We start from the raw sequence: 8,256 nt of genomic DNA on the forward strand, positions 1-8,256 counted from the left end.
TCTTGATGCAATTTCGTCTCAATAAAACCTTGCATCACTTAGTCTGGTTGCTGGCCCACAGCGCTACTGCTGCAAGTTAGCCTGTGCAGACCTTTCATAAAATGACTTCAATGTGTTTTTAATCTGATCCCTACAACTGAAATATCTTTTACTCATAGGAACATGAGAATGTAGGACTTAGGAGCAGGAGTAGAACCTGCTCTGCTGTATGATAAGATCATGGTTGATTTGAATGTGGTCTCAACTCCACTTTCCTGTCTACCCCCCATCTTGACTCCCTTGTCTGTCAAAAATCTGTCTAACTCTGCCTTGAATCAATTCAGTGACCCAGCCTCCACTGCTTTCTGAGGAAGAGAATTCTATAGACTCACAACCCTCCGTGAGGAAGAAATTCTCCTTGTCTCCATCTTAAAAGGAAGACCTCTTATTTTTAAACTGTGTCCCTAGTTCTAGTCTCCTCCACAAGGGAGGAATATCTTTCGGATATCCACCCTATCAAGTCCCTTCAGGATCTTATATGTTTCAATAAGATCACTTTTCATTTTTCTAACTCCGATGGGTAAAGGCCCAACCTGCTCAACCTTTCTTCATAGGATAAGCCCTTAATCCAAGGAATGAATCGAGTGAGCCTTCTCTGAAATGCTTCCAACACAATTATATATCTTCAAATAAGGAAACCAAAAGTGTACACAGTATTCCAGATGTGGTCTCATCAATTCCCTGCAGAGCGGCAGTAAAAGTTTTTACTTTTATATTCCATTCCCCTTGCAATAAACACCTACATTCCATTTGCTTTCCCAATCACTTGCTGTACCTGCATACTAATGTTTTTTTGTTTCGTGTACCAGGACATCTGGGTGGTCTCTGTACCATCGAGTTCTGCAATTTCTCTCCATTTAGATAGTTTTCTGCTTTTCCATTCCTGCCAAAGTGGACACGTTCACATTTTCCCACATTATACTCCATCTGTCAATTTTTTTGCCTACTCACTTAACCTATCTACATCCCTTTGTAGACTCTACTATTATGACCCAGCAGTTGGCAAAGCTGAGATTCTTAAGAACCCCAGAGTGAAAGAGGGAAACTTTAAATGACTGTCATAATCTATATTTTTCAGCGGTATGTTTGAAAGGCAACTCAAAATTCAGGAATCAGACCACCAGTTCTCAAGAGGTTTTATATTGAATTAAATGAAAGATTTTATTAAGTTACAACACATTAAATATATACATATGGCTACAAATTGCTACGATCATAACTTTTAACAAATTCCCAAACTAATCTCCATTGAGGCAACAGCAACCCATAGACTTAACCAGACACCGGGCAAAGCATTTTCACCTTATGAATTCAAAATGAGGTTCCTTTCACTTTGGTTCCTGTGGGGCCATTTGGAGGCTTACAGCTGCCTTTTGATCTCACATTGCCTCTGCCCTGCACACATGAAAACTGCTATCGGTTATATCCAGCACGGCTCATTGAATGTAAATTGTCATTATATCACCAGCCTGTTTGAGCTCCATGGGCTGGATTTTGCCGTCGGTGACCATGGGGCGGGGCCTGCTCACCGATGCCCAAAATGACGCGGGATGACTTCGGGGTGGGGGGGGGGGGGGTGAATCCCGATGCCATCCCGCCCCATTTATATTTTCAGGAAGGTGGGGGCGCAGCAAAATTAGCTGTGTGCCCGCTGACCTGTCAATGGCCAATTGAGGCCATTGACAGGATCATTAAAAAAAAGAAAGGACCTGTCCGTCCAACATTAAGGCTGGTGGGTCGGCCAGAAGCCCCGGCGGGAATAGAGAAAACATGAAACCTCTTCCAACAGCGGGATGTGGTTTCGTGTAGGGTTTAAAGAGTTGAATAACGTTTTGATGAAATTTATTAACATGTCCCATCTCATGTGACATTGTCATATGAGGGGGACATGTTAAGGATTTTTGTTTCTCTATTTTTGATTTTTATACAGCTGTCAGCGATCTCCCTGAGGCAGCACTCAGAATTTCACATTCGGTTATCTCTGCAACCATTTCTTTTAAGACCCTAAGATGCCATCAGGCCTTGAGGACATGTCAGCCTTCAGGTTTAATCATTTTCCCAGAGCCTTTTCCCTGGTGACGGGGCTTGTTTTAAGTTCCCCCTTCCCTTTCGCCTCTTGATTTTCAAGTACCTTTGGGAAGTTTTCTAAATCTTCTGTGATGAAAGACACAAAATACCTGTTCAACACTTGCAGCATTTATTTATTTTCCATTATTAATTCCACAGAATCACTCTCTAGAGGACCAACACTTGCTTTGGTTGCTCTTTTCCTTTATAAATACTTGTAGAAACTTTTACTCTCTGTTTTTATATTTCCAGCAAGCTTTCTCTCATTCTCTAATTTCTCCTTCTTTATAGTCTTTTTAGACATCCTTTGCCGATTCTTAAAATCTGTTCAATCTTGTGACCTGCCACTAATCGTCACAGAATTGCACGGTGATTCTTTCCATTTGATACTATCCATAGCTTTCTTATTTAGCTATGGAAGATGCATAATTCTCAAAGAGTCCTTCTTTCTCACTAGGATAAATTTTTGCTGAGAGTTATTAAACCTCTCCTTAAAAGTCTCCCACTGCAGCTTTACTTTCTTATCTTTCAACCTAATGTCCCAGTTCGCTTTAGCCAACTCTGCCTTCTTTCCCTTATTATTATCTTTATTTAAGTTTAAAATACTACTCTTAGACCCACACTTCTCACCTTTAAACTGAACGTGAAATTCTATCATGTTATGATTGCTATCTCCTAGAGGCACCTTTACTATGAGGTTATTTATTAATTGTGTCTCATTGCATATTACCAGGTCCAGAATAGTCTGTTCCCTGGTTGGTGCTAGAATGTACTGCTCTAAGAAATTGTCCTGATTACATTCGATGAACTCATTTTCCAGGCTGCCTTTGCCAATTTGATTTGCCCAATCTACATGAAGATTAAAGTCACCCATGATTATTGCAATACCTTTCTTACATGCCCTATTTATCTCTTCCTGTATACTCTGTCCTAGAATGTAACAACTGTTGGGGAGCCTATAAACCACTCCTGCAAGAGACTTCTTACCCTGCCTATTTCTTATCTCTACCCAAACTGATTCTATCTTGCTATTTCAAGCTAAGGTCATCTCTCACTACTGCACTAAGGTCATCCTTAATTAATGGAGCTGCCCCACCTCATTTTCCTAGCTTCCTGTCTTTCCGAAATGTCAAATGTCCTTCACCTTTCAGATCCCAGCCCTTGGTCACCTTTCTGGGACTTGAGAGATGAGGTTGCCTCCTCACGCACCCTGCACCATATCAGACCTTTTCTTTCTCTTGATGAAAGCAAATTACTGCGGATGCTGGAAATCGAAAATAAAAACAAAAATGCTGGAAAAGTTCAGCAGGTCTGGCAGCATCTGTGGAGAGAGAGACAGGGTTAATGTTTCAAGTCTGTATGACCCTTCTTCAGAGCTGCTCTCTCTACAGATGCTGCCAGACCTGCTGAGTTTTTCCAGCATTTTTTGTTTCTCTTTCCTTCTCTTACTTACATAGAGTTTGCAGCAGAGAAACAGGCCATTGGCCCAATTGGACTGTGCCTGTTTTTATGCTCCACACAAACATCCTCTCATCTTATTTCATCTCACGTTATCTATTTGAGGCTTTGAGAGCCATAGGTCCAAAGACACTGCTCTCTCCTCAGCATGCAACACTTACCTTACGCCATGCCTCAGATTGTTAAAGCACTGCATCTCAAAATGTTTTGAGAGGGACATAAAAGCCTAGGACTATCTAATAAGTTGGCTAATGTTTGAGATTCAACATCTGATTGCCTTCATTACGTAGAGAATTGTGAGAAATAATTAGGGCGAGATTACCAGAAGATAACAGTTAAACTGGTAAATGGCCAATATGGCTTTATGAAGGTACAGGGAGTCACTTCAGAGGCTGATACAGCTTTAAGAGAGGCAGGGAGGCATCTAAGAGGACAAGAGGATGGGTGGATTCATTAGGAACCAAAGAGCAGATCTATGAATGGAGACAGAAGGCGTGACTGGGGTAGTAAATGAACACTTTGCATCTGCCTTTGCCAAGGAAGAAGAAGCTGTCAAATTCACAGGCAGGTTTTTCCAGCCCAGCTGCTGCCAGGATCTTCTGGTCTCACCCACCACGGCAGGGATGGAAAATCCAGGCCATAGTGAAAGATGAGGAAGCTGAGACACTGGGTGGGCTAAAAATGATAAAGAGAAGGTATCAGATAGGCTGCTTGTACTTAAAGTTGATAAGTCACCAAGATCTGATGGGGTGCACCCAAGGATACTGAGGCTAATAAGATGGGAAATTGTGCAGGCACTGGTCATAATCTTTCACATCTCCTGAGATACAGGAGTGGGGCCAGAGGGCTGGGGAATTGCAAATATTACACCCTTGTTCAAAAAAGGGTAACACAGCGACTTCAGGTCAGTCAGCTTAATATACTTTGGTGGCGGGAAAGCTTATAGAAACTATGTTGCTGCTGCTGCTTATAGCTACTCCTACCACGGGATCTACTGTCATGGTATGTCACGTTCATCTGTCTTGCACCATCTTCACACATCCACTCTAGCTAGTCTGTGACATCCATCATCCAACTACGCATAGATCGAGCCCTCTTTCTGCTGCCTCCACTTTGTTCTCTAGGAGAGACCTCTGTAAGTTTCCAGCTCTGCTCACATGGCCGAAATACTGACATTTTCTTTTCTAGATATCACTTTTCAGAGTTATTTTTGTTCTTGCAGTCTTAAGCACCTCTTCATTTGTCATATGGTCTGTATGTGGAACTTGTAGCATATGTCTTAGCATCCACATTTCAAAAGGCCTCTATTTTCTTCCATGGGTCTTTATTTATTGTTCAGGTTGCTGAGACTCACAGGGAAGTGGATAGGGATGTAGCATCTTATTAGCTTTTCCTTATTGCAAACTTGAAGTTTTCTTGTTGTTAACCCATCCGTCATCTACACAAAATTACTTCTGGCTACCCCTATCCTTCTAATTTCAGGATTGCCTCTACCATCTTCTGTTATCATTTGTCCTAAATAGACAAACTGAACTATTTGTTCCAATGTGACACTATCCACATCAGTCTTAACTCTATCTCCTTCTAACGTATTCCTTCTGACTACCATAGCCTTTGTCTTTTTGGTGTTCATGCTCAATTCATATTCTAAGCTTCTAGATTTTACTTGACCTACAATATCTTGTAGGGCCTCTTCTGATTCTGCAAGTGACCCTGGGTCACCAGCGTACCATGGCCTGAGTCTTCTGGTCAGCCTGTGGGGGGTGGGCCCCACTTGCCGACATGTAAAATGAAGCGTGGTGACATCAGGCGGGCGTCCCGACATCACCGGGCGTCATTCCGATCCTCAGTTCGGCGGGCACACACCGGAGTCGGCTGCGCGCCTGCCGAACTGCCAAAGGCCTATTCAGGCCGTTAATTAACTAATTAAACTGATTCTCAGGGCCGTCTGTCCAAGCTTAAGGTTGTCGGGTGGGGGCAGACGAAGAGCTCAGGCGGCCTTCGCATTTTTCATGGAACCTCATCCACGGGCGGGACGAGGTTTCCTGAAGGGTTTATTACTTTAATAAAAATTTTTAATAACATTCATAGACATGTCCCAGCTCATGTGACACTGTCACGTGAGGGGACATATCCGCATAATTTTTTCAAATCTTTTTTTCAGGTTTTCACAATAAAATTAAACTCCCTGAGGCAGCTCCGTGCCTCAGGGAGATTTCTGCGCTCTTTTGTGCACATGTGGGGAAGGTTGCAGGACCCCAACTCTCCCGCCTCCCCCCCCTCCCCCCCCCCCCACCCCCAGCCTCCACAGGGAGTGCTGAGTGCTTCCAGGTACATGCCATGCTGGGTGGGCCTTAATTGGGCCTCCCAGGTAAAATAGCGGCACGTGGCTGATCGCAGGTGGCGATCGGCTACCCACCCTCCTGCCCGCACCCACTCCTGCCCAGCCCACACAACAGGGAGAAAATTCTACCCCGCAGTTTTGTTATGTTCTCGCCTCCAATTTTTACCCCTGGATGTACATCCAATTCTCTGAGTATTTGCTCTGTGTACAGATTGAATCATTTTGGTGACGGTACACAGCCTTGTCGTGTTCCTCTCTTCCTTTGAAACATATCTGATTGCCCATCTTCTAACCTGATATTTGTTATTTAGTCCCATATAGGCTCTGGAAAACTCTCACATCTTTGCTGTCAATGTCTCATTTCAGCAGCATGTCAGTTAGCTTTTGGTGATAAACACGACCAAATGCTTTTTCATAGCCTATGAAGCATATGTCAATGTTCATGTTTACTCTCTGATATTTATCAAAGACTGTTCCTAGGTTAAATATTCCCTCTGTTGTTCCTACTCCAGGTGTAAATCCAGACTGTCATTTCTGCTTCAAATGTGTTATTATTTCTTTCTATTATAATTTTCAAGATCAGTTTAATGAGATGACTCATTAAGCTTATGGTTCTAAGATGATTGCACTCCTTTGCTTTAGGTTTCTGAGGTAACTTAATGAATAATTAATGTCTCAAGTCACTTGGAATGTATCCTTTGGTGCATATTTGATCACAAATCTCTGTTATCACTTCTAATTCTGTTTCTCCAAGGGCTTTTAGCTGTTCTGTTGTTACTCCAACTACGCCTGAAGCTTTTCCTGTACCCATAAATATTAAAGCATTAACCTCTGATTTTATAATGTTTGGTCCATCGTTTGCCTCCATATCTTGAGGACACCCTTGATCTGGGTCACCGTACAATTCACTTATATATTCTATCCATCTATTTGCAGCTGCATCCCTTTCAAATGATATTTTACCATCTTTGTCTTTTATATACCCACTATCAGTTGTTATCCCTTTTATTTTATCTATCAAAGGCTTCAACTTCTGGTGCAGAACTCTTACTTTGTGATTTCTTTCCAGCTCCAATACTTCATCCCATATTTCATTCTCCCATTTCTCTTTCATCTGCCTAAATAAAGCATTCTCTATTTACTTTTCTGTGAAGCAGAGCCATGGGAGTGCAAGTGGAGACATTTACTACCGGAGATGGACGAACCTTTCCCAAGGTGGGCAGTTCCGTGTGGTTCACTCTACGGGGTCCCTGAAGGATGGAACAAAGTTTGATTCTTCTCGGGACCGAGCTCAGCCATTTAAATGTAAAATCGGTGAAAATCAGGTCATCAAGGGCTGGGAAGGAGGATTCGTTCAGATGAGTGTTGGACAGAGAGCAAAACTAACCTGCACCTCTGACTATGCTTATGGAGCTGCTGGCCACCCTGGCGTCATTCCACCTAATGCTACTTTGATTTTTGATGTAGAGCTCTTGAGACTCGAGTGAAATCATTATTCGGTAAGTGGAATTGCAATATAGTTGAGAGGGCACAAAAAAATCAGATATTGCTTGCTATCTTTAATACTGAAAATTGGAATGTGGAGTAACCAGTTCGTTTTTTTTTAACAGGTTTGTCTCCTGCTTTTGGCACACAAACATGAGCAAGCTTGAAGATTGTGCATCGAATATGCAGGGCTTGGCTATAATCACACTACATTTACCTTCCCCATCCACAACCTGCTGTATGTCAGCAACAAATCTGCTTCTCTCCACGTTCCTTTTGGGCTGTAACTTAAAACCTGATGATCTCAATCCTGAACTTTATTTTTTTAATTTTTTTAAAGAAAATCATGCTTTGCTTTCTGATAATTCTAAGTTGTGCATGATCAAGAATGAACATCAAGCTGCCTGTTAGTAAAAAAGGACAGCTGATCATTTATGACATACTCCTTAACATTTCGTCATACTCAGGGGTGTTTCTTTCCTCTTTCTATCACCATTGATGGCATCTTACGTGTCATCCACTCCTCGTTTCTTTCTCTTTTCCGTTTTGGTAATATTTCTTTTGCAGCATGTTGTATATGCTCTTTCATGTTTTTCCATTTGCTTTTTATTTCTGGTTGTGAGACCTCTGCTTGTTCGCTCTCTTCAGTCTTGGCACGTTCATACTTGCTTTTTACTTTAAGAGTGAATGCCCTCTGATCTTCTCAATCTTCAAAATGTCAAAGTTGATCTTTTTGACATTTGCAGTTTCAACTTAATTTTTGCCACGAAGAGACAATGATTTTTTAGCTGTGCCAGGATATGTATGAACGTTCTTTATGCTGTTTCAAATCGGCCAGGCTTTTCCCCTTGGTGATTTGGGGG

General features: G+C 42.1%; 1 pseudogene; it reads left to right on the top strand.

Moving 5' to 3' along the window:
- The first annotated feature begins 7,069 nt into the window (after positions 1-7,069).
- On the top strand, positions 7,070-7,661 carry LOC121287240 (annotated as a pseudogene).
- The last annotated feature ends 595 nt before the right edge of the window (positions 7,662-8,256 follow it).

This window comes from Carcharodon carcharias, chromosome 14 (assembly GCF_017639515.1).
Source record: "Carcharodon carcharias isolate sCarCar2 chromosome 14, sCarCar2.pri, whole genome shotgun sequence".
NCBI classification, from domain to species: Eukaryota; Metazoa; Chordata; class Chondrichthyes; order Lamniformes; family Lamnidae; genus Carcharodon; species Carcharodon carcharias.